Genomic DNA, 26,189 nt, shown 5'->3' with positions numbered 1-26,189 from the left:
GCCAATTGCATCATTCAATGCCCCAAAATACCAACAGTCGTTGGACCAAATATTGACAAGGCAACACCAACTGTCCTCACCCCTCACGCAGCATGTGGCCGATTATGGAGGTGCCAGTGCTGAAATGCAAAGATGTGCCGAGACTGTGAAGGCAGCCATCCAATCCTCCAGCAAGGACATCTGTGCTGAACTTGCCGCGGTGCTGCACGTGCTCTCTGAGCTTGTACAGACAATGAGGGGCATGCGTCCTAGCGAGCAGCCGAGTACCTCCTCCTCTGCCAGTTCTGCCCCAAGCAGCCCTGTCCGCAGGTCGGCCAGGAACCTGCGGAGTACAGGCAGGGGTGCCCCAGGGGCCGGCAGAGGGGGCTGCCAGTAGAGGCCACCCAGTGGATCAATTTCACATTAGGCACTTCGACACAGGGATCCACGCACTTTTGCGGGGAGTTGAAGGGGGAGGGGGGAGTGGGTGTGTTGGGGAGTTGAGGAGGGAGGGGGGAGTGGGTGTGTTGGGGAGTTGAGGGGGGAGGGGGGAGTGGGTGTGTTGCGGAGTTGAGGGGGGAGTGGGTGTGTTGGGGAGTTGAGGGGGGAGAGGGGAGTGGGTGTGTTGGGGAGTTGAGGGGGGAGGGGGGAGTGGGTGTGTTAATTGAATTCACATTTACAATACAATTTTTTCTTGATCACAAGTCACATGTGTGGACATTGCTCATTGCGTATGTGTGATTTATTGGTGAACAGTCCACAGTGTCCATATCCCAGACACACACAGTGCCCCAATTGCCATCTCCATGTGACAACCCCATCCGTGTGTGCTAGAAACATTGGTTGATCAGAGTCCGACGCATTTCACGCCCCTCCTGTGCATCGCTGCCTCCCTGAGGGGCTGCCCCATCCCCACCCTCCTCATCCTCATCGTCAGGTGGTTGCATTTCTGCGTCAGGGGCCAGGGGCACATTTCGTCTGATGCACATATTGTGTAGCATGACACATGCCATGACGATCTTTGCCACCTTCTCATGGCGGTACAGGAGTGCCCCACCAGACCTCCTGAGGCAGCGAAACCGTGCCTTCAGTAGGCCGAATGCCTGCTCAATCACCACACGGGTATGTGTATGTGCACGGTTGAAGTCCTCCTCATGCTGGTTCTGTGGGTTCCGGACTGGTGTAAGGAGCCACCTCTTCAGGGGATAGCCTGCATCACCTGTATGTGGGCAACAGTGTATGTGTCAGTCATGACATCAAATTCCAAACATGACGTGCCACCATGGCATGCATTCAACTGTTACTTTGTACCACTTTTACATGCACAAATGGATTCACACTATGTGACCGGTATATGTGTATTCCTCTCATGGACTGTTTTGCATGCCATCAACCAATGTATGCAGGGGGGTCAAGTGCCTTGTGAGTGCCCATCCACTGTGTTCGTTCATGGCGTTTGTTTTGCTGACCTGGCAGGTGCCCTGTGATATCAACGCTCTCATCATGGCAACATTGCTGTCAGCCTCATGATGACCCCACTGAGCACTACTAATGTTGATAGGGAAATGTTCGGGGCCTTGGTGTCTGTGTAGTGGTGTATTGATGTTTTTGTCCGTCATGTGCCTCCTTTGTGCGCAGTTATGGGGGACTGGCCTTTCAGTTGATGGTGTTTGGTGCCGTGTATTGGCTAAAGTCATTGCATGTAGGTGCATTTCGTTGAAGTCAATGTGGTCCAAATCGGTACAATGCACTTGCAGATGGTTGTGTCATGGTTGGGACACACCTTCATTCACATGGTAGGGCTGCTTACATCGGGCATTATGTGTACAGGTGTCAGTTGACGTTTGTGCTGCTTTAGGTTATGAGCTGGCTCCATTGCCTCTGCTACTCGCAGCCAGGTAAAGTATGCATCATTCCCCCCCCCTTTCAGCCAGGTAAAGTATGCATCATTCCCCCCCCCTTTCAGCCAGGTAAAGTATGCATCATTCCCCCCCACCCTTTCAGCCAGGTAAAGTATGCATCATTCCCCCCCCCCTTTCAGCCAGGTAAAGTATGCATCATTCCCCCCCCTTTTCGGCCAGGTAAAGTATGCATCATTTCCCCCGACCCCCGTTTCAGCCAGGTAAAGTATGCATCATTCCCCCCCCTTTCAGCCAGGTAAAGTATGCATCATCTCCCCCCCTTTCAGCCAGGGAAAGTATGCATCATTCCCCCCCCCCCCTTCAGCCAGGTAAAGTATGCATCACCCCCCCCCCTTTCAGCCAGGTAAAGTATGCATTGGTACGTCAATCACCTACCCACTTCACATTTCCATGGCCATGACATGAGACTCACTGAGTAGCCAGGATCTTGGCCCTGCATGTCGCTCCATGTAGCGTGGTATTGTGGAGTTCCTCAGGACCATTGAATCATGGGTTGATCCGGGGAATCGGGCACAACAATGTGTGATGATCCTGTTGGAGTCACAGACCATTTGCACGTTGATTGAGTGAAATAGTTTACGGTTGCGGTATGGTACCTCCATGGCATGTGGGACCACCAATTGCACATGGGTGCAGTCGATGGCACCAATGCAACCAGGTATGCCGGTTAGTGCATGGAAACCCACTTTGGTGTTTGCAATCTCCTGGGCAGACCGTGGTAAGGAAATGTGGTCGTCTGTGTGCTTGAGGAGGGCATCGAGCACTTGAGAATAATGGTTGTGAAATTTACGTGAGAATAATGGTTGTGAAATGCCATGCAAGTGCCCCACTGTGTGCTGGTAGGTGGCTGTGGCCAGGAAGTGGAGCACGGACACTACCTTCAGTAGGGGGGGGGTGGCGGTGGGTGTTTCTATCATGCTGACGATGTCGTTGTGTATCATGTGAACGATGGTGGTGATGGTGTCCCGGTCCAAACGGTACAAGGTATGGATCTGCTCAGCGGTGAGGTTGAATGGACTGGCTCGGATGCGTGGGATTGGGGGCTGCCTATGTGGTGGCACTGGCTGTGCTGGTGGGGCTTGCTGGCCCTGCCTTGCCCTCCTTCTCCTCCTGCGTCTCCTCTGTGCTGCCTGTTGTTGTTGTTGTTGTAGTTGTAGCACTTGCATTGCAATCAGGTCCTCCAGCCCCAACAATCCTAGTCGTATTGGAGTCATTGTGGAGTGTAACTGGGTGTGGGAAGGGGTGGGGTGTGCTCTTTTTGTACTTGGTGAGTCTGTATTGCCTCCACCTGTGCTGATTCTGTGCACCTGTGGCAGCTGGGAACACTGCACATGGCCATTTACGGTTGGCTCGCGATGGCGGAATTAGCACCATGGCGGTAAGGTACTTAACAGCCTTTGCGATGGCGTTAAGAGCATGTCCGCTTGGTTCGTGATTTGCCTACCTTTGCGCGATGCCGGTACTTACGGCGTGGAAGGTCGGGTGTGCGCGAACTTGGTGCTGTTAGCGGCACCGTTAACTACGATGCCGCTAATAGCACTTTCACGGGTCATGATCGGACATAGCGGAAAACGATGACGGTTATCATTTACCGGCATCGTTTTTGGCTTACCGCCGGGGTCATAATGAGGGCCATTATCTCTAATCTTGTGTCCCCTTCTAGGCCCCTTTGGAGTTTCGCAACTCATGTTCGGGCGACGACATCAGGCTCGAGTGTAGCAGAAATTGTCTGCTCTGTATGCCAAATTGTTCAGTTAGTGTTGCAAATTCTATCAGCCTCTCGTCCTGGAGCAAGTCCCCTACCATGACCACCCGATAGCTTCCCAAAAATTACAAACACTCTACGCCCACTGTGTCCTTCCCACCAATCCTGTAACTACGGAGATCTGTGGGGAAAACAGGACATCCACCCCCAAAAATCTCCAGGCCCTACGCCACAGCTTCTTCCCAGAACCAAGAGATACAGTGGTTGGTTAAGATGAGATTCCAGTACCAACAGAAATTCTTTAAAAAAATACTGCCCAATAGAAGGCTGCAAGAGTGTGGTATCTAGTGTTGATTCATCTGCCAGCCAACTGACTATAAACTGTAGTTGCCCTGCCAGGAAATATAATTCATACAGTGGTACTCTGATCCCCCAGCTTCATAAGTTATTTGAGGCGTACTGAGAGCTATTCTATGCCTGCTCCCTTTGCATAAGAATCCGCTGAGCATGGTGTCCAGCATATGAAAGAACTGCTTAGATATTTTATACAGGACATTCATGAAGTGATATAACAACCGCGGGAGGACCACAAACTTAAGTAGTACCACCCTCACGGTCATTGATAGAGGCAGCCTGCCCCAAATGTCCACGCTATTCAGGGAAATCTGTGGTTGTGCTCATGCTCACGCTGGGCCTCATGGTAAATATTCACGTCCAAGTAGCACAAGGTGTTTAAGGCCCATTTCAGTTCAAGGGCAGGGAGTCGATCTGTACCCCGCTCCTGTAGGCCCACCAGTGGGAACAAGCTGACGGTAATATCTGAACGCCCAGCAAAATGGTGTAGGACGTCTAACATATGCTGTAAATATGATCTTCTGGTCTACGTACATAGAGCAACATGTCATCGGCATACATAGAGACTCCAGGCGTCACCCCGTCTATCCTGATGCCTGCGCCCACATAATCCTCCCTGAGGAACGCCAGCATTTGCCAGATTGAAATAGGACAGCGGACATCCCTGTCTTGTGCCTTTGTTTAACTCCCATCCTTCTGAAATGCACCAACCTGTCTTCACTCTGGCCCTGGGTGCGGTGTATATCAGCTTGACCCACGTTAGAAATCCTTGTCCTATACCATACCGCTGTAAGGCTGCATACAGCCAGTCCCAACGGACGGAATGGAATGCTTTGACAGGGTCCAGTAACGCCACTGCGTAGTGCTCCTCAAAGGACTTAGTTCTATCATTGATATGATGCAGACGTCGCAAGTTCCAGGAGGTATTTCTACCTGGAATGTAGCCCATCTGGTCTGAGTGCACCAGTTTACCTATCTTATTCCTCGGTCTGTTTGCCAGTAAGTCCATAAGTATTTCACTTTCCTGGTTCACCATCGACAGGGGTCTATAGGAGCCACAGTCTAGCAGGGGATTGTTAGGTTTAAGTATGGGTATTATAATGGGCTCCCTCAAACTCAGGGGAGCACGGCCACTTCGTACGCCTCCAGAAGCATCTCCAGGAGCATCAATGCCACTTCCTCCTCAAAGGCCTTGTCAAATTTGCTCGGTAAGCCATCCGCTGCCGGGATTTTGCCCGAGGGCAGTGTCCTAATTGTGGCCTTCAGTTCCTCCACCGAGATCGGGGAGTCCAACTCCTCAGCTTCCTCCCTACTCAGGTGAGGAAGCCTGCTCAATGACAAGGCCTCCTAAAAGTCTGGGTCCCCCCGCACAGGAGTTCTTTGAGTGCAAAGAGTGGTAGTATCTAAGTAAAGAGTCATTGATCTCTTTCTGCATTCTCTTAGTGTCGCTGTGCTCATCATTAATGGCGCAAATCATTTCTCGCTGTAACTCACTCCGGCAGAGCCAGGCCAGCAACTGCCCCTCTTTGTTACCGCCCTCATGTATCTTCTCCATGTACCTGGCATAGCTAAACTTGCCCAGCCTTTCCTAGCCCGCAACACACTCCTGCTTGAGTGCCGTCAGATCTTGGGCTACTGGCTCGTTTCCCATGTTACTACATTCCGCTTCTTCCAAGACAGCCTCCCTCTTGACAGATCTTTCAGTATGTCCTTCTGTATTCCCCCCATTTTGTCTATTGCTTTTCCTCTAATCAGTGTTTTAAACGTACAAGTTTCTGCCACACTACCTGTGTTGTTCTCAGAATAGTCCTTTATCGACTCTCTCATGCATTCCCTGAAGGTTTCATCATGTAACGCCTCTGCACGCAGTCTCCACTTGGGGATCTGTGGTCTGGGTGGGGTGCCCTGTCATTTAAGGAGTAGCAGAGCGTGGTCAGACAGGGCGCAGGCTTTATATTCTGCTCCAACAAATTCCTCAACACACTCAGCATCTGTAAATACATACTCGATTCGGGTGTGTACTGCATGTGGTGCAGAGTAATGAGAGTAGCCTCTGGCTTCTCCGTGTATAGCTCTCCAGACATCCATCAGTTGGAAAGACCTCAAGAGGGAGCTCAGCGCCCTGGCTGGCGGTGACAACTTCCGAAATGTACTGTCTGATCTGTCAAGAGTCGGGTCAAGTGTGCAAATGAGGTCTCCGCCCCAAATCCAGACACAACTCCTATAGAGTAGGAGGTTCAGTTGTTGGGATGTTTAAACAAGACATAAAATCAATCACGTGGTCATGAAATGCCCTGATTGATGAACACGGCTCCCCCTCTTCCTCATGAGCATCTGCCACACCCTTATCAGCAGGACTTTCAGCAGGAGGTGCTGAATACGGAGCATGTGGTATTGGCTTTGGCTCCTTTGGTTTAGGAGGATGTTCCACTGGAGGAGGAGGAGGTGGAGGTGGTACTTCAGGATTTAAAATGAGACGTACACAAATGGCACACAAAACTGGTCTGAGGCAACAGATTCAGACTCTCAGTTGATTTGAGTGTCTTTGGATATGATTCCGGACCTCAAGTGGTGGTTGAACTACTCCAATCTCTCGGGGAGGACTCACTTTTTGTAATAGTCTCCTCAGGTGATGTTGGCAATGTATTTCTCCCTGCTTAGCTGGTGTTCGATCAGTGGTCTCCCGAGGACGGGGAACACCACATCAGCTACATCTAATTACTAGTGATTTTTCTGGCCCTGAAAGCGTTCCAGTCTAGTATCACCAATAAATAGTTTGAAACAGAACGGACAGCTCAGTCTCAATGTTTTACGTGAACAAGCGAGGGTGGACCAAGTCCCTTAACCTGGTGGACCTATCTCTACAGATATGTGAATGGGTGGTACATAAGGGAATTTGGCTTTAGGCGGTGCACATTCCTAGCTAAGAAACCACATCGGCGGATTCCCTCGGTCACCGGTCTTTTGCAAACCACGAGTGGGAGTTAAATGATCAAGTTCTCAGGCTGATCTTTATAGCACCTTGGTGGCCAGCCAGGTTTTGGTTTTCTGAGCTAAAGACGCTGTCAGTCTGTGCCCCAATCCAGTTGCCAGAGATTCACAATCTCCTGCGCCAGAACGACCAACAGGTGTGGCATCCCTGCCCACAATAACTCAATTTAGCGGCCTGGTTTTTGAAATCAGGTCGCTAGCACAGTTCAACCTATCTGATGATTATGTGCGCATTGTTCAGGCGATGCGCAAACCCTCTACGCGGGCACAGTACAAAAGCAAAAGGCTCTGCTTTTGTCTCTAGTACAATAGACTGATCCTCGTCAAGCTTCGGTGGATTGCATCCTCTCCTTTACCTCGGACCTTGCATCCACATGCATTCATATGCACTCTTGCCGTACATATCTGTCGGCTACCAGGGGCATACCTCCATACTGATTCTTCTTCGTTCCCCCTCACAAACCCAGTCATAAAACATAATTTTGCAGGTCTTCTACAGCTCTTTTCTCCCGTCAAACCTCCCCAGATGAAATAGGACCTCATTGTGGTGCTCAGTGCCCTCTGACATAAGCCATTCGAGCCCTTGGTGATGGTCGACTAATATTTGCTCACTTGGAAGGTGCCCTTCCACACCGCCATCACTTCAGCAAGAAGTATTGGTGAGCTACAGGCCTCTGCATTGAAGAACCCTTTATGTCAGTCCGTAGGGATAAAGTGGTGATGCACACACACCTGTCTTTCCGACCTAAAATTGTTTCTGAATTTTATCTTAACCAATGTATCACCTTGGCAGTGTTTTTTCTGAAACACTCGTCAGACGCAGAACGGGTCCTACACGACATGCATGTCAGGAGAGCTCTAAAGTTCTATCTTCGTAAGACAAATTACTTTAGAACCTCTTCTCACCTTTTTGTGACATTCGGAAGAAAGCAATACAGTCCTCTCGGGCCACAATTTTCTCCTGGATAGGTTCCTGCATTATTGAAGCATACACAATACAAGCCTGCAGGCCCCCAAAGGCATACAGGCACATCTAGCGCAGGGTAAAGTGGCCTCTATGGCTTTCCAGAAGTACAATCCCTGGGAAACCCTCGCCAAGGGGGCCAATTGGGCCTCCCGTCCTCTGCATTCTGCAAGCATTGTCTCGACTTCCACTCTAGAGCTCATACTCAGTTTGGTCAAGCGGTCCCCAGAAACCTCTTTAATTACGGGAGTCTAATCCATCCACCCATTTTCTACACATCAGTGCTTGTAAATCGCACACAAGTATGAAGGACAGGGGGTGGGACGTAAAATTAAGAAAAAGTTACTCACTGTAGTCAATAACGTACTACTAGTTCATAGTCTCCTTTCCTCCATATACCCTCTAACAAGTTCCTGTTAATTGCTAATATGTCTACCGACCGTAGCGATAGTAAAGGACTGAAGAGAGATGTGCTGGGTGGGGCTAAGGAAGACAGGCTAAAGCCATACACATGCTGGCCTGCATACACATTTTAAAAAAGTACAATGTTTTTTGGATGCTACCAATAAGTATTGCAGTCCCATCCTGAAGGATGGAATATCCCACAAGTATGGAGGAAGGGGGGACTATAGACTTGGAGTACTTTAATCACTACGATAAATTACTTTTTCTTTCTTACCCTTCCAGAGGAATTGCTTCACTTCTTTGGCTTTTTCCAGAATCATCTGGAGTTGAGAGTGTCCAAGAAGTATAAATATTAGGCTTCTAGGGGGCATTTTTTCTTCTTCAGTAATAGATTTCGAGGCCAATGTGGTCTGCTGTCTGTTATTTAGTTGCATGCCTTTAGAAATGCCCAGAACTAATGTGGAGTCTTTTAAAAAAAAAAGCGAAGTCATTTTCTCATCCAATGCCATTGGAAGATGATTAACGAGCAGGCTGTTGTGCATGCTGTGATTTGCAAGCACCTCATTATGTTTCTGTATGTTGAGGAAGGCTTCTTCTATTATGGCAACCTTGTTGGATACATCATTTGAATCATTGATTCTGCGCTCAGCTTTGTTAATTCTGGTTTTCGAAGGAAATGCATCTACATTACAGCTGTTGCAGCTTAATGTTGATAATTTCCATGAAGGGTTTAATTGACCACAGCTCAGTTAGGATTCTATCCCTTACTGGATCAGGAGGAGCACTGGGAGGCGGTGGAGAGTGACTTTTCAGTCTTTTTAATGCACAACCAATGGCTGAAGCATTGCAATGTTTTTTTCAGAGCCATTCAAAAATGGATAGGTACTTCAGTTGAGAGGGAGTCATTAGTAGAAAGGCATTTTTGACCTAGAGGATACTAATCAGGCTTTGACGCTAATGGATGCGTCAAGGAAGATCGCTGCTTTAGGAAGAAGTGAAGAATTTGGACCTTTGTAGGCAGATGGCTACCTGAAGTGCTACTACGGTACTTCAGACGATATCACCCTGAAATGTGCGGGGAAACAAAATAGTTATTTTCGGCTGCAGTATTTATTTATTTTTTTAAATCACATAGATCCCTGCGTGGTGTGAAGCCTACTAAGTTAAAGCACATACAATGATGTAGAACTGGGCGAAACGTAAAGAGAAACGTCTTGTGAATGAAATTGACTTAACATGAAATGGTGGATTTTTGTATGCAGAGCTCCACTTAGTAGCTTCTCTGTTGTACTGGAATACATTTAAAGACATAGCCCAAGTTTGGATATGTAGAGATTCTTGTTTGGGCGCATTTATGGCTGTAAAAGAGCATATAGTTCAGTGGCCTGCCTTGGTTCATAGGCCAAGTAGTTGCACAATGATATCAGTAGGGAATACTAACGGTGAACTGTATGGACATTAAAACCAGGGCAAATGGATATTGGGCAGTACATTAGCTCATCAGAAAGATTTGGTGAAGGCAGTGCACTACGAAGAGCTTCAGTTTTGTTTTATTTTTGTTTATGGTGCTGCCCGTTGCCTTGTGTTACTTTCTGCTGCCCTTACATATTCTGCTGGTGGCAGCGCACCATAATTCAAATTTCAACTCATCTATCTAAAAAACCAGGAACCACCTGCCGCGAAGCTTGCAGTCATGAGGCCATCACCTTTGCTACTTCTTCTCCTTTTGTTGCACCACTCAATCTCTGTGGCTTTTTTGGCATCACCTATGACAAAATCTCTGTGCCTTTACGCCTCCAGAACAGTATCTTGAAACAAAATACAGGTTGCCGCATTCGACACCCCCTCACTTAGGAAACAATTCCCAGGTTTCCAAGATGAAAATGTCACAAATTCTGATGCTAATTTGTGGTTCCTAATGCACTAAAACTCATATCTGAATGTATCAGCCAATCAGTCCAGCTTAGAGCATGCTATAGACATTTGTATTTATTTGTGTGGTTAAGGTACATTGAAGTATAAAGTGTATAATTCATATGATTCACATGTCCGCCAACATGTGTTTCGACCATTGAGTCTTTAGCAAGGTTGCACAAGTTAACCAAAATCATTAGACAAAATCATAATCAAACATGTGGAATTATGAGTTTCAATATTCATTTTGATTAGTTGCATATGTAAGAAAAAAAGATCATATGCAGCCAATTGTTGGAAATAAACAGATCACAAAATAAAAGAGAAAAGCAAATGGGGAAGGAAAAAAAAGATATACAGATTTATTTGAATATACATATGCGGCTTCACAGCATCAAGTTCAGCAAAATTGTGTTATTATTAGTAATAAGAATTAAACCTTACCATAAAAAATATGTAATTTGATTAGATTTTTATGAGGAAAGCCAGACAGAAACTGTATCTGGGTGCAAATGCTTATTATATTTGGCAGGAAAAGATGAAATTATTGGAAAAAGGTGAGCTTTAAGTTTCTTACAAAAAGAAAAATAACAGTAGGTTTTTTGAAGGTCAAGGGGACGCGAGTTCCAGACACAGGGACCCAACAATGAGAAAAACCTGTCACCTCTATGTACGAAATGTGATGAAGGTGTTACTAGAAAATGTTGGTCGAACGATCGTAGGGATCGTACCAGTTGAAAGTGGGTGAGCTTGTTTGCAAGGTAGATGGGAGCAAAGCCATGAAGGGACTTGAAAACAAGACAGAGGATCTTAAAAATTATCCTCTGCGATAGGAAGAAACGGATGCAGATTTTGGCAGATGAGAAATAAGTCGGTTAGCTGCATTTTTAGCTATTTGAAGGCCGTGAATTGATTTAGCTGGCATCCCTGAAAGGACAGCATTAACAGTAGTCAAGTTTAGAATTAATCAATGAACCAATGACTACCGGTTGATCATTTTCCGAGATAAAAGGAAGAATTGGTCGCAGAACTATGAACCAGTAGTAAATAGACTTCACTGTTTCACTAACCTGCTGATTGCAGCCAAATACAGCCAAGATGTTTGACCTTATGTACGTATGAGGTGGGAAGACAAAAAGAGCTGGGCAAGGAGGTAAAAGAGAGGAATCAGCCACAAGGTGTTTGGGACCAAAGAGGACCTCTGTTTAGAGGGGTTCAAGTGCAACATATTGGCTAGCATCCAGCCTTTTATTTTCTGTCCGCAATCAGACATGCATTTTATGGAGTCTGAGGAATTGTTTAACCACATGTAAATCTCTTGTGTCCTTGACATAGGAGTGATACAGTAGATCACATTTGGAGAAAATAGTCAGAAGTGATTGAATGCAAATAGTAAACAGCAAAGGCGATAAGGAGGAACTCTGTGCAACCCCACAGGGGACCTGTAGTGAGCTGGAGTAGTAGGCTCCTTCCTTGACCTGATGAGATCGCTCTGACAGAAAGGAGATAAACCATTTTACGGAATCTTCTGACAGTTGGGTGACTTCGGTCCGTCTGGATTTAAGAATATTAACATCAACTGTATCAAATTCCGCCAAGAGGTTGAGAATGACCAGCAACCCAAGATCACATTCATCGGCTGGTCTCAGGATATCGGCCCAGACAGCAAGAAGGGCTGTCTCTGTTTCATGACAGGGCCTGAAACCCTATTGAAATGGGTCAAGAAGAAATTTCTTACATGAATTTTTGTAGTTGAGAGGTGGCTATGTTTTCAAGAATTTATGTGGGCCATGTCCTGCCGGCAATGGGGTAATAATTTTTAAACACATTATGACCCAGCTAGGATTTCTTTAGCAGAGGGGTTAAAAAGGATCATTTGAGATCGTTAGGGACCATTCCTTGGGAAATGGAAAGATTGACAAAAAAGGTGATAAAATCACTTAGCTCAGAGGCATGGCATATGGCCAAATAAGCTGGTGTATAGTCATAACTGTGACTCCTACATTTCAGTGTCATGATTAGATCAGTTATTTCTTTGGAGGTAAATGGGTTGAAATTGAAGTTATGAACATGGGGGAGTGTCAAGGGGTTCGTGTCCGTTACAGAGGTTTGGGAAATAAGATTTTGTGCATCACTATTTGATTGAATCACATAGAACTTGTTCAGAAAGAATTAATTAAACTCATTTGCCTCCGAGGCAGCAAGGCCACCAAACGGATGAAGGAAGCTCTCCTCAGCCTTCTCGACACCCTCAGCCTCACACAGCACACAAAAGACCCAATACATGAGAAAGGCAACATCCTCAACCTAATCATCACCTCACTGTCGTCCCTCTACTAGATCTCTCCTCTCCCACTTGACTGATCTGACCACCTAGCTGTGCCTTTCAACATCCTGCACACCACCCCAGTCAAGCACTCCCAGCAGAAACCCAACAAACAAACCTTCAGGTCCTTCAAGACCTTCCCAGTGGAAGCCCTCAATGCCACCATCTAAGCCTCCATCGACCAGCACGCACCTCTGAAACAGCGCACCTGCAAACCCAAACCATCAGCACCATGGTACACGCAAGAACTCAGCCTCAGCAAAAGAGTCATCAGGAAACAAGAGAAATCTGGCGCAGCTCCAGGACTGCTTCTGACCTGGTGCTCCTTAAGGAACTCAGAGCAACCTGCCGACAACTAATTAAAACACCATAGCAGAAGCCGGCAACAAAAGCAGAGCCATCTTCAAAGCGGTCAAGCAGTGCGTCAACCCGCTACCCAACCCTGCCATACCACACTCCATCAGAAAATCCACCGCCATCAACACCTTCGTCGACAAGATCAAGCAAAATTTGCCAGCACATAGACACCAGGTCTGCATCCGCAGATCCACCTCACATCCCTCCTTGCAAAATCTCCACACCCTAGACAACATTCGAGACACTCTCGACAGAGGAACTGGTAGAAACCCTGGCTATCCTCAAAGCCACATTGTATACAGATGACATCCTCCCAGCATCCATCCTCAAGACCCACACCGCAGAAGCTCTCCTTCCCTACATGGAGATCATCAACAGCTCCCTAACTTAAGGCACTTTCCCATTGACCCCAAAAACAGGACAAATCCTCCCTCTGCTAAACCCCACTCTGGATCTTGACAATCTAGGTAAATATCGCCCCATCATCCATCTTCCCTTCCTAGGTAAGATAATTGAGAAAGCGGTAGCCGCACAACTGTAGCAACACATCAACACCAACATTCTCCTCCACACCTACCAATCCGGATTTAGAACCAGATGCAGCATGGATACAGCAAGCATACAGGTGGTTTACAATACCCTTAACATCATTGACGACATCTACACCTGTCTCCTGGTTCTACTCCAACTCTTGGCTGCTTTGGACACAGTAGACTACCAGGCGTTTACCGTGACCCTACATCGGTGCATGGGCCTGCGAAAAGTCAAGCCCTTCCCCCCTCCGGACAGCTTTAGATCCACTGTTAAAGCACTGGTTTATCCCACCTGAATGGGGCAATGCAGTCCTCGAAGGCCTCCTGTCATCCTTCCTTGTACCACTGAGAAGTGTCCTACATGCGGCTACATTCCTTATCAAGGGTCTACGCAGATATAACCACATCACCCCAGCCCTCATCGACCTTCACTGGCTCCCACGGCACACACAAATCACCTTAAAGTGTTGCTGCATCATCTATAAGGCATTCGCCCTCAAGTCACCCAGCTACACACTAAGGCTTTCAAGCCCTGTCTGCCCGGGTCGAGCAACATCCGCCTGACACCAGCACTCCAGTACCCCCCCTGCTACCTGTGGACCTGAAACAGATGTTCCAGCACAGGTAGGCCCCTTTGGGCTACAAAATGCAAATTAAAAAAAATATGGAAAATGGAGCGAAAATGACTACTGCTTTAATGGCAAGTCCAGCAGGGCATCTTGACTTTACAAAAATCCATCCAGATTTGAATGCTACTATTGACCACGACAGCCGTGTTGGGCTAATCGAACCCCACCCAGTTCCAGAGGCCCTCTCCAACATGGCCGCTGCCATGATGGGGGCTGCACCATGTACCGGAGGCCTGTTGCATTGCTTCCCATGCCACGCTCCGATTGGCCAGCTCCTGACCATATGGCCACTGATACTAGGAGCCTGCTAGCTCCACACAAAGGCCACACACTAAGGTCGTCAAGCCCTGTCTGCCCCTGCATATCCCACCAATATCCTCCATGGATCCTGCACCTCGCTGATCCTGCCCAATCATCATTATACTGTCTATACTTCCGCCTTATCTACTATGCAATTTTGTAATACCCCCACTGTATGTACCCCCTGCCACCTGCGCCATGTACTGATGCCTCAACTGTCCACCTGAGTGCCCCAGTGCCCTTGCCACCTGCGCCACGTACTGATGCCCCATCTGTCAACCTGAGTCCCCCCAGGCCCCTTGCCACCCGTGCGATGTACTGATGCTGCATCTAGCAAAAACAAAGAGGTGATGGCTGGAAGGTTTAGAATTGATCTTAACCACTGGCATTGCTCTGGGCAACCCTCCAGACCATCGTTCTTCACCTGCCAAGCCATTACAGAAGGGGAAAGACCATATGCAAATCAGACATGGTCCCACCCCAAAAGGGGCAGTCCAGCCCGAACTGCTTGGTCACATCCCTTCTGCACGAGACCACAAGCATCCCCAAACATGTTTCGGCCTTGTTGGGCCTCATCAGTGAGGAGTAGCTTGGGTCTCTAGGCCCAGCAGGCACGGGACCCACGTCTTGGCATACCCGTCCCACTCGGGGTGACATAGCAAAAACAAAGAGGTGATGGCTGGAAGGTTTAGAATTGATCTTAGCTTGATCTTGACCCAAGCTACTCCTCACTGATGAGCCCCAACAAGGGCGAAACATGTTTGGGGATGCTTGTGGTCTCGTGCAGAAGGGATGTGGCCTAGCAGTTTGGGCTGGACTGCCCCTTTTGGGGTGGGGCCAAGCCTGATTTGCATATGGTCTTTCCCCTTCTGTAATGGCTTGGCAGGCGAAGAACGGTGGTCTGGAGGGTTGCCCAGAGCATTGCCAGTGGTTAAGATTCATTCTAAACCTTCCCGCCATCACCTCTTTGTTTTTGCTGATGCTGCATCTATCCACCTGAGCACCCCCCTGCCACACACGCCATGTACTGATGCCCTATATGTCCACCGCGGCACCCCCAATCCCTCCAGCCACATGCGCCACGTACTGATGCCCCATCTGTCCACCTGAGTGTCCCCATCGCCCCCAGCCGCCTGATCCCACATACAGGCCCTAAAAAGCTACGAACGACTGCTTGCAAAACTGGAACCTTGCCCCCAAACAACCATCAACATCCTCCTTCTCTCCAAGCAGCCCAACTACACTAATTCACCAGACACAGATATCCCCCTCTTGCTTGCCCCCTCGTCAAACCCAACACCAAACTACTACTTCTCTGTGTCTTCAACTTTGGACTAACTGACACCACGGACACTAAAGCCACAGCCCTCTCGGCTACTCTACAAGAAATGAGCTTCACTCAAGCAGTCAGCTCCCCAACATACATCAAAGGCTGGACCCTTGATTGGATTGTGCCCCTGAACTTAACTACCACCATCGACCCTGTTCCCTGGTCAGATCATTGCCTGATCCATTTCCACCTCCTGTGGGAGACCTCTACCACGTGCAAAGATTCTACGTGACTCCCTATCACTTCTAGACACACCCTGACACTCTCTGACACTAACAACTCTGAAACTATCCTCGCCGCCTATAACACCTTACTATCAGGCACACTTGGTCTTCACGCTCCACTTAAAACTACTATACAGAAAAAACCCATTACCCATAACTGGTTCTCCGGTGAACTCATCGCCCTGTGCAAACATAAACTGGTTCAAGAACACTTCTGGAGGAAGTACCCCTCCACTACAAATAAGGAAACCTTTTCGTATGCAGCCAAAACCTATAAAACAGCCATCATAACAACTAAATCCGACCTTTACAATTCCAGAATCAAGGAAGTCAGTTCCAATACCAAGGACCTTTTTTTAAATCTTTAAAGAACTCGAGAACTCAGCGCCCCCCCATCATCAGCTTCCTAAAGATAAAACATGCAGCACTCACAAACAAAACCACCATCCTGAGAAATAAGACTACCCTTAAGAAAACTGCTTTCTGCCAAAAATACTCCAGCTATCCTTCCCACAGAATCCCCTCCCTTCACTACTCCCCCATTCAACTTCAGCCCAGTCTCTCCTCTGGATACCCTTTCTATCATTCAAAAACTTAAAACCATCAAACTGCAAGGGTGACATATTCCTCTACCACATCATCTAAATGTGCGCTGAGCCCCTCATACTTATCATATCTAAATTCATAAATGCCTCCTTTGAATCGAGCTCTGTCCCCTTAGCCATCAAGGAAGCCTGGGTCACACAGCTGCTGAAGAAACCTTCCCTTGACCCTACCGTCCCTACTAACTATCGTCACATCACCATAGTACCCTTCCGCCTCAAAATTCTCGACTGCACCGCCTACATCCAACTTCAAGCCTACCTGGAAAACCATAAGCTCCTGGGCTCTCATCAATGTGGTTTCAGACCCAGACACAGCACAGAAGCTGCTCTCCTGGACCTTAAGATCCACCTTGACAGTATCAGCGACACTGGCAAACTCGCCATTCTCTTACTACTTGACCTCTCTGCCACCTTTGACTTAGTTGACCATTGCATTTTGTGTCAGCACCTCGGCACTAAATAACATTTTTCCACAGAAGTCACCAGCTGAATCAAATCCTTTCTTAGTGAGCGAATCTTCAGGGTCTTTGCCGGCTCAGATGCTCCTGACCCCATCCCCATCCCCTACGGCAACCCTCAAGGTTCCTGCATCTCACCCATTCTGTACAACATGTACACCAAACCTCTGTTTGACAATCTAGACCATCTTGGGATTGCTTACACAAACTTTGCAGACAACACCCAAATCCTGCTTAAACTCACTGGGAACCACTCCAACGATTCCGTTAACATCAACCACATCTACAGATTAATTCAGGCTAGGATGGCTGAACACCATATGTGCTTGAACGACGATAAAACTGAGCTCCTAATCGTAGGATCTCCACACCAACGTAAACATTTGGACGCAGCATTCACCTTTTTATCCATTGATTGCAACCCCACTACGGTTTCGAGCCATGTAAAAACCCTGAGTGTCCATTTAGATGCAGAACTTTCCATGCACAAAAATGTAAAGGCCCTTGCTTCCTCAGCAGCTTACCCTACTAAGCTCATCAACCTAAGCAGAAAATGTCTGTCCACCGACAATTTCCGTACCCTTGCCAGGGCCATCATCGGCAGTAAACTTGGCTATTGTAATGTTGTAATGCCATTTTCTCAGGCACCTCATCAAAACATCTTACTAAACTCCATCTGATTCAAAACTATGCCCTGCAGGCTTTCTGGGGTTTGGAACACTCAGATCATATTTCTCTTTCCAGGCGAGAGGCTCATTGGCTGCCAATCAAAGTCTGCATCGAGTTCAGGATCCTCTCTATTACACACAGATGCATCCATAACACTGCACCAGCCTTCCTCAATCAACGTATCTCAAACAAAAATGCAGCTTTGATGCCTACGATCATCTACCACATAGACCCTAACTATTCCTAAATTCACCAGGAAAAGAGCAGGGGGAACCAGCTTCACTGTCACCGCCCCCACCCTCTGGAATGCCTTCCTTCTTCACATCCAAGAAGAACCCTCCTCCCTAACCTTCCAAAAAAAGTAAGGCTCTGCTTTTTGACAAATATGACTAGCTGTTCCTGATTTACTGTTGTCTACCTACCTTGCCTGTTTTTGTACCTATCCTTCGATATATCTATATCACTAAGACCAGCACAGCGATACTTACGGGTTTAGGGACTGTTAATAAATGCAATAAATAAATAAATAAATACCTTGCGGAGCAACTCTGCATTTCCGGTGGACAGCGCACCACCAGAAGACAGGACATGTGTAGACTTGAAATCCCCCGCTGCAAAAAGGAAAGGACCAGAAAATAAGCCTTTTCTGCCTGCACCCCAAGACTATGGAACCTCCTCCCCGACGGCATCAGACTTGCCCCCACGCTCCTACAATTCAGAAAAGAACTCAAGACCCACCTTTTCAAGGAGTCTCTCCTCCTCAACGCCTAGGTCATCAGGTCGCCCCTTGTGCCACCTGACTCACTCGACGGCGCCCACCCCTTTTTCCCCGCCACCCAGTACAGCTGTGCCTCTCCGCTGTCCCCCTCTGTATCCTACCCCTGCTGTATATCTGCTCTGTTGTTACCACTGAAAAGCACTCCATTATGCATCTGTAACGTTGTACACCTCGGTAAGATAAGTCTGCGCTCAATAAATATCATAATAATAATAATAATGTGCCAATTTAGAGGAGGGAGGCATAATAGATGATATGCATGAGCGATTAGATGGTTTCTTAATAACATCAAAGGCCTATTGATTTCTGTATTAATATGGCTTTGGAAAAAATTAGATTTAGCAGAAAGGATAGCTTTTGAAATGGGTCATTAGTTTTTTTCTTTCTTGCGCTACTACTGCTTAAGAACCCCTAAGGGGGAAGAATACCATTTGTTATTCTTGTCAGTTGGTATGTTTCTAGATTTAATAGGAGCAATGATATCGCAGACATTGCGTAGCTTACTCATATTTGATTGAAAATAGTCTTTGCATGGTTTGATCTGCAGGGTTGCCGTGCTGAGGATAGATCTTGGCCTGAGATCGAACCTGACATAATGGTCAGACCATGCCACGGGTATGGTCTCCTGAAATGTAAGACCCTGGACTTTAAATTATATTGAGTCGAGGCAATGGCCTTGACAATTATAATTGTTCTTTTATAATGCGCTTAATACCAACAAGTGGTTTCTTAGCATGGGATCGGGATTCAAACCTGTGTTGCGCTTCACTGTCTTGCTTCCAAAACAAACTTGTTGCCCCTGAGCTATCCTTCCTCAAAAATGAGACAATGAGAAGCAAATGAGACCAATAAGGAACGATCATGTGAAAAGAGAATTTCGTTGAGTTTAATTGTATCAAAACTATCGGGGGAATCATACCAAATTTTTAAATCTCCAAGGATAATACATTTTCAATATTTTAGGGCATTTGTTCCATAGAATACATCCAGAGTTTCTAGAAACCAACAAGCGGATCCTGGCGGTCGATAGCAGAGAACAATATGGAAAGAACAAGTGGATGATAGATTTAAATTACAGATATAAATCTGAGATGCCTAGTCCCAAATTAGAGATTCAAAATTGGTTATGGTCAAGGAGGAATTAGAGATAATAGCAACTCCCCGAACACTCTTTGTGTCTTACGATTTATCCATTTGATCTGGAATTTGGGGGTGATGATGATGAAAAATTGAAGTAGAGCTGGCATTCAACCAAGTTTCCGTAATGAAAATCAAATTTAAGTCATCTAATTCGATAAAGTCAGCCAGAGCTGGTGCATTTTCTACTGCTGATCTGGCATTTACCAAAGCAGCACGGAAAGTGGGGGCTTGGTTGTCTGGTGACCTTAAAGATAGGGATGAAGAGGAGTCATGTGGTTTTTGAATGCCATGTAACCTGATTTTATTCAGTGCATGAAGATTAAAGGAACCTTGTAATTCTGCCTTTGTGTACATTGTGACGTAAATTAGATTTGTAGAAAAGAAAATGCCAAGAAAAACAATGCCAGCCAATATAAGTAAAAACCCACATTCGAGGGAGAGAATACTTAAAGACAACCAGAGTCCCACGCCGACCGTCGAACTGCCCGGAATAGGCAGAAATAGGCTTGCTCTGGTGCATCCCTTCTGAGACCTGCGGTGTGTGAAAATGAAGATCTAAAAAATGTATCTAAAAGCGTGGCGTTAAATTACACAATTTACATAAACGCTAGTGACAACTGATAAGGCAATAAGTTACGTAACAACAGAGTAACAAAAAGGCAATTAGCACTCTTCGCGCTGACGTGCCCCTTTTGAGGCCTGTGGTGCATAAAAATGAAGGTATCAGGCAAGATGGCTCGGGTGAGACGGGAAATGAAGTAAGTATATATTAATATGGTGTATGAGGAAACAGGGAGAAGATAACATGGTGTAATTTAGATATTTAAAAACACACAATAAATTTGACATAAGAAAATAAAAAAAGAAGATCTTTAAGAACTTTATCTAAAAGTGCTACGTTAAGTTCCATAAGTCACATGAACACTGGTGATAACTGTTAAGGCAGCAGGTCACGTAGCAACAGAGTATTAACAGAGTAGTAAAAAGGCAATTGGCACTCTTCGCGCTGACGCAAACCTTTGGGGCCTGTGCCATGTGAAAAGGAAGGTATCAGGAAGCGACGGCTATGAGGATACGGGAAATCTAGTTTCTTAGTAATATAAAAATGAGCTAAAATGTTTAGGTTCATAGTAATAGACTTTTCGAGTGCCAATTGTCCATTCAGAAAGGGCATCTGTTCCTGTTTTCCTCTTGCCCAAAGTCCAGAAATATTCTAAAAAAGCCATGAGATCGGATCCTGTTATTGATTGAATTAATTAAGGCTGGGTACATTCACCCAGTTCACTTATTGGGGATCTTGGTAATATTAGTGCATCATAATTCAGGCTAGTTAATCTATCAAGTGTCCCTGCAGGATCCAAGTCAACTTCTCTTGTGAGATAACTTTATGTTAAAAAAAAAGTCGAATTGTATTATCACTATCAGAGTTTAAGGCCTGAATTGTTGGTTATGTAAATAAGAGGCATAAACTAGTATTTCCTTACCTTTCTTATTTTTTCATTAAAGGATGTCTCCCATCCTAGCCGTGTTGCGTCTGCCATTTTATATATTGTTTATATATACTGTGTGATGTCATGCATACAACACATGATGTCCTCAGATACCATGGATGGCGTAACACACACCGTGATTGTCCCTATTCTTAGTATTAAGGTTATTATTGGGTATCTAAATATATATTCTTAGGAATCCTAATATATTTATATAGGGTAACCTGAATAGTTATCTCTGGGGACGATTCGACTAGAGTGGGTTGTGATAGATCAACATAAATATAGATAGACGCACCCTAAAAAATCAACATGTGACCAATTACTGGACTAAACTTAATCCATATTCTGATGTATTATGAGAAACCAAGAGTAATTAGAATGCAATACTTGGAAAAGGGAAACCTTGGCTCTGTTGGATCTATGACTTGAGGGATAAACCGATAGTTGGTGAATTTTGTAAGAAGTCAAATTTTGTAAATGTGTGATTGGTATTTAAGCAATATTAGCTATATTTGCTGAGTTTGGCTGTGTTGCTAGTAAGGTGTGTTTGTTTCAAAGCAGGGAGAATAGAAAGCATGTTCATAAAATATATCTTCGGGCACATTCATTATATGTTCAAATTGTTCATATACATCACTGTAAAGTATAAGGCAATAGGCTAAATGAAATTATACCTAGGCATCCCTTGATAGGTATAACCTAAGTGTTATCAATCCAGAAATGATTAGTACTAGTACATTAATTATAATGAGTGCATTGGTGAGTATGGTCAGAACTCTACAAAACCTCATTAATCTCATGTTCCATATTAAGGCTTTGTATATTGTGTGGAATGTACATATCAGTCTTCATTCTGATTGTCTATGTATGAGTTCTCCCTCTCCTCCTCTTTTGCCACATTTGTCTATTTGTAGTACAACAAACCTAATGTCCTTCTTGTCATCATGCTTGTGGCAATCTTGCCAATGTTGAGCAAGTGGCAATCTAGGCTATTGGCGCACAACCATGTTGGTATGCTCCCTTTTCCTGGTGCATCGTTCTTGGATAATGCTACCCATATATATTGTCTCACACATGTAAATTATTACATGAACAACATATTTGGTGTGGCAATTGATGAGGTACAATATTTCAAAACTCATAAATTAATTAATTGAAAAAGGATTGATGTTTGGAACATACCGACACATTGAGCAGTGACCAAACACGAAGAATCCCTTGGCATTTTTACTTTGCCACAATACTGTTTGGTTCACATTTTCTGAGTCCATAAATGGGGGACATAACATATATTTAAGTGTGGGTGCTTTTGTGCAAGTAATCTCTGGGCTTTTGCCAATACATTCCTTTAGGTGAGTGTCCATAGAGAGGATCTTACAATGTCTGTAAATTTGGTACAGTTATTGAGTGTGATTATGTTAATAGGGGAGATAGAGCTCTACAGAGATATCTTGCTGGGCTGCAGGAGAAGTCCCACAAGACATCTTTTCAACTGAGGCTGATCGCCTCTAGGAATCTCACTGCTTGACCTCTGGATTCTTAACTCACGGTTTATCGCTGGTCGGATTTCTTCCACCTCCAGCCCTGATTTAAACTACCCAGCAATTCTGAGATCATCCTTGATCACAGATTGACTGCCCAAAATAAGATGCAAATTAAGATAGGACCTCCAATTACCATCCAGACATGGCTGTAACTGGTACTAGATGGCAGTGCATGTTGTATTTTTGTATTTGTATTTATTTGAAGAACAGGGGTGTCAATTTAGACCAGAAATGACTCCCAAAAACACATTTACAAATGGCAGGCATATTCCCACGATGGGTGCCTGTACAACAGCATACAGATGAGAAAAATGATTGTGGCAGTTTATGAGGGTGTAAAAAATTAGGAAAAATGCCTGGGACAAAAGACAACAAACAGAAACAAAATGTATACAAGAAAACAGATTACTTACAAAGGTAACATTAGCCTAAAACCAAAGGGGGCAAGTGCTTCAAGCTAAAGCAGACCTTTAATTAACTATACAACATTACATTATTAAGCGTCACTGGAGGCATTGGTGGGGTGATTTAGGGAGGATGGAAAGAGGGAAGGGGAGCTCACTCTTTAGCAAGTAAGTGAAATTTAGGCTGAGCTTTGAAGAGATCCACAGTTGAACTGGTGTTGATTGTTATGTGCAGTGGATTCTAGTGGAGCGGGGGCGTAGGGAGAAAGAGCGTAAGCAAGAGGAGGCAGAGGGAGGGCCTGGGCGATGAGGTTGGAGAAGGAACTTGAAAAGAGCGCAGTTGTGCATGGAGAGGCGACCAGCATATTGTTGATAGGTAGAAGTGGGGGAGGGTCTTGGGAGATTGTAGAGAGTGCAGATAGAAATGTTGAAGACTTTGTCTAGAGGGAGGAAGGAGTAGAAAGGAAGGCCAAGGAGTAGGCCTGATCAGTATTCCAGTTTGATGAACACAAGAGTGGAGCTTAGAGTTTTTGTAGAATAGTTAGCAAGAAAAGGATGAATTTTCCAAATGTTGAGGAGGCTAATACAAGCAGCAGAGGTGGTGGTAGTGATTTATTGTTGCAGTCATAGGTCCCTATCAAAGAGGGTGAGGGAGCAAGAAGGTCAGGTGGGAAATAAATATGAGAGGAAAGCAATGACATTGGAAGCTGGGAGAGAGATGACTTGTGTTTTAGAAGAGTTCAGCCTGAGGCAGCGGAGAGCCATCTAATGATGAATTGTAGTGAGACAGTTCATTATCTGTTCCGAAATGGCCGGGTGAAGGAGGGAAAGGAGAAAATATTGGAATGTTATCAGCAAAAACTGAATGGTAAAAGCCAACAAAATGATAGGTCTTTCTAGGGCATAGGTATAGAGGGTGAAGAGCAGAAAGAGCTGATCCTTGAGGACAACCTTCCAGGTAGGAGGTGATCCAGGCTAGAGCAGATTTGCAAAACCTAAGGTCTTGGAGAGTGAGGAGGTAGAGGAGTGTCAAAAGCATCACAAACATCCAAAAGGATGAATATAGAAGAGAGTTTGGAGTGCTGAACATTAGTGAATAATGTGGAGACATGTATGAGTGCAATCTCTGTGGAGTGTTTAGTATGGAAGCCAGATTGAAGTGGAACTCCAAGGCCATTAATCTGAAGGTACTTAGTGATCGGGCTGAACACCACCCGATCAAGGACTTTTGAAAGAGTCCAGAAGAGAGAGAGGTTAAAGTGCTCAGAGAGAAAAGGCCTAGTGATTGAGACTACGTTTTTTGTCCATTTGGGGATCAAAGGGTATATAGGAGTGCAAGATGGGTTGGCACTGTAAGCATTGGTGCTAATTCAATAGGAGAGGTAGAGGAGAAATAGTCGAGTGTAGAAGAGGCTGGGTAGAGGTGGTGGACAGAAGGAGGGCTGTGGAGGGAGAGAGTAGAGCTGTGAGAATTTCATGACTTTCTGAGATTTTAGAGAAAAAGTAGCAACAAGGAAATCTTTGTAGGTTAGTAGTAGAGAAGGAGTCTGTAATTTGCACTGGAGCTGTCGGTCATGGCGCATGTTTGTTTTGTGGGTCTCAATTTCAGAGGTCATCCAAGGCTGAAAACAGAGATGGGAAGGTGTGAATGTGCAAGCCGAATAGTGTTGGTCAGATTGAGTCATATGTCTATAATGAAAGTCAGAGAAAGCACAGTCAGTGGAAGAGGCCTGAATAGGGAAAAGAGGCAAGCGAGAGATTCTCTCATCATCAAGATAAGGGGCGAGAGAATGTCCTTTTAACCATTGAAAAGAGGAGATGAGGAGTAGAAAGTGGGGGAACCAAGATGTTAAAGTGAACAATGGAGTGATCAGATAGAAAGGGGTCACCTGAGAGGTCAGAGGAGAGTGAATTAGTATAGAGAAAGTCAAGGCCAAGAGAGTTCCCATCAGAGTGGGTAGGCTGGAGGAAGTGAAGACAATTGTCAGGTAGGAGGGATTTAAGTTCAAAGAAGGTGGCTGCAGGGGGCTTGAGAAGGTTAAAGTCCCCAAGCATGACAATGTGAATGTTGGTAGGAAGTGACTCAAGCAGAAGGGTCAGATCTGAGAAGTGGTTGAGAGAACCAGACAATCGGTAGAGAGCCAGAACAGAGAAAACAGTAGGCGGGAGGAGTTGAAAAGTATCATATTCAAAAGAGGAAGAGTTAATGTCAGAGGGGGTAGCAGGGAAGTGTTGAGGCCTTGTTGATAAGGAACCTCACACTGCTGCATCAACTGATAATCCGGCTAATCTAGGATGCAGTTAATGATAATAGCCAGAGAAAGTCTCACCTGACTTCCGGTCCTCTACTTTTCATTGGTGGTGTTAGTTCCCTTCCAAAGGAAATACCTCTATAATTCCTTTCATCATCCCCACATACACCTAGATGCCACAGAGAACAGGAACTGGGCTGCTAAGCAGTTTCTCATTAAAGTACACCGTAAAGCACAATGTGTAGCATCAAATTGAAGGTGGCACAAACTTTCAAAGCTTCAGTGAGCAGGCCATGCCTGATGGTGACCTCAGCTCCCACCCCATTGAGAAATTTATGGTGAGTGCCTGGCTACATTAGGTGGCAGGCCAGCGAGAACTTGGGGCCATCCTGTCACCGTGGGAAACTACATGTATGCAGAAGAGGTAACGCATTCCAGTCCTCCTCAGGGAGTGAGGTTCTTTGATGCTGTTGATTCAAGAACGAGATAAACCTGGACAGAAGTGCAACAATTACTCTCAATGATAGTCTGAAGGGTCAAGTAGGGAGTAACATGACCCAAACGCAGAGAGAGGGTTCCCCCTTGCAGGGCCCCCTTTTTGCAATTTGGGGATGGAGCTCCATACAAAATCCTGCCCTTTCCCCAGAGAGCCTGTGGCAGGAATTGGTCTCTCCAAAGTGGGGTGGGCCCTGGGGGATGGGTAACAGAGATTGAATTAGGGATGACAGATTGATTCCCTAAACAGGTTATATAAAACTAGGTACTATTTAAGCTGCATAGGTATTGGGGTAGCTTTGCTGAAAATGTTGGGGGCACATGATATCTAAATGAAAGGGGCCCCTGCAAAATGAGTTGGACAGAATGGTGTACAACAAATGTTTTGGGTGTGGGGGCGAGCAAACACCCTTGTCCC

The 26,189-nt window shown here is 45.8% G+C and overlaps 1 protein-coding gene across 4 annotated transcripts in view; it reads left to right on the top strand.

Annotated features, from left to right (window-relative positions):
- IL10RB (interleukin 10 receptor subunit beta) overlaps positions 1-26,189 on the top strand; it is a 472,792-nt gene that overhangs the window by 122,616 nt on the left and 323,987 nt on the right. The gene's annotated exons all lie outside the window — the stretch shown is intronic.

The sequence above is a fragment of the Ambystoma mexicanum genome, chromosome 7p (genome assembly GCF_040938575.1).
Source record: "Ambystoma mexicanum isolate Mex_15411 chromosome 7p, UKY_AmexF1_1, whole genome shotgun sequence".
Classification (NCBI taxonomy): Eukaryota; Metazoa; Chordata; class Amphibia; order Caudata; family Ambystomatidae; genus Ambystoma; species Ambystoma mexicanum.
The sequence above is the reverse complement of the archived record's forward strand: the minus strand, read 5'-3'. Positions and strand labels throughout refer to the sequence as shown.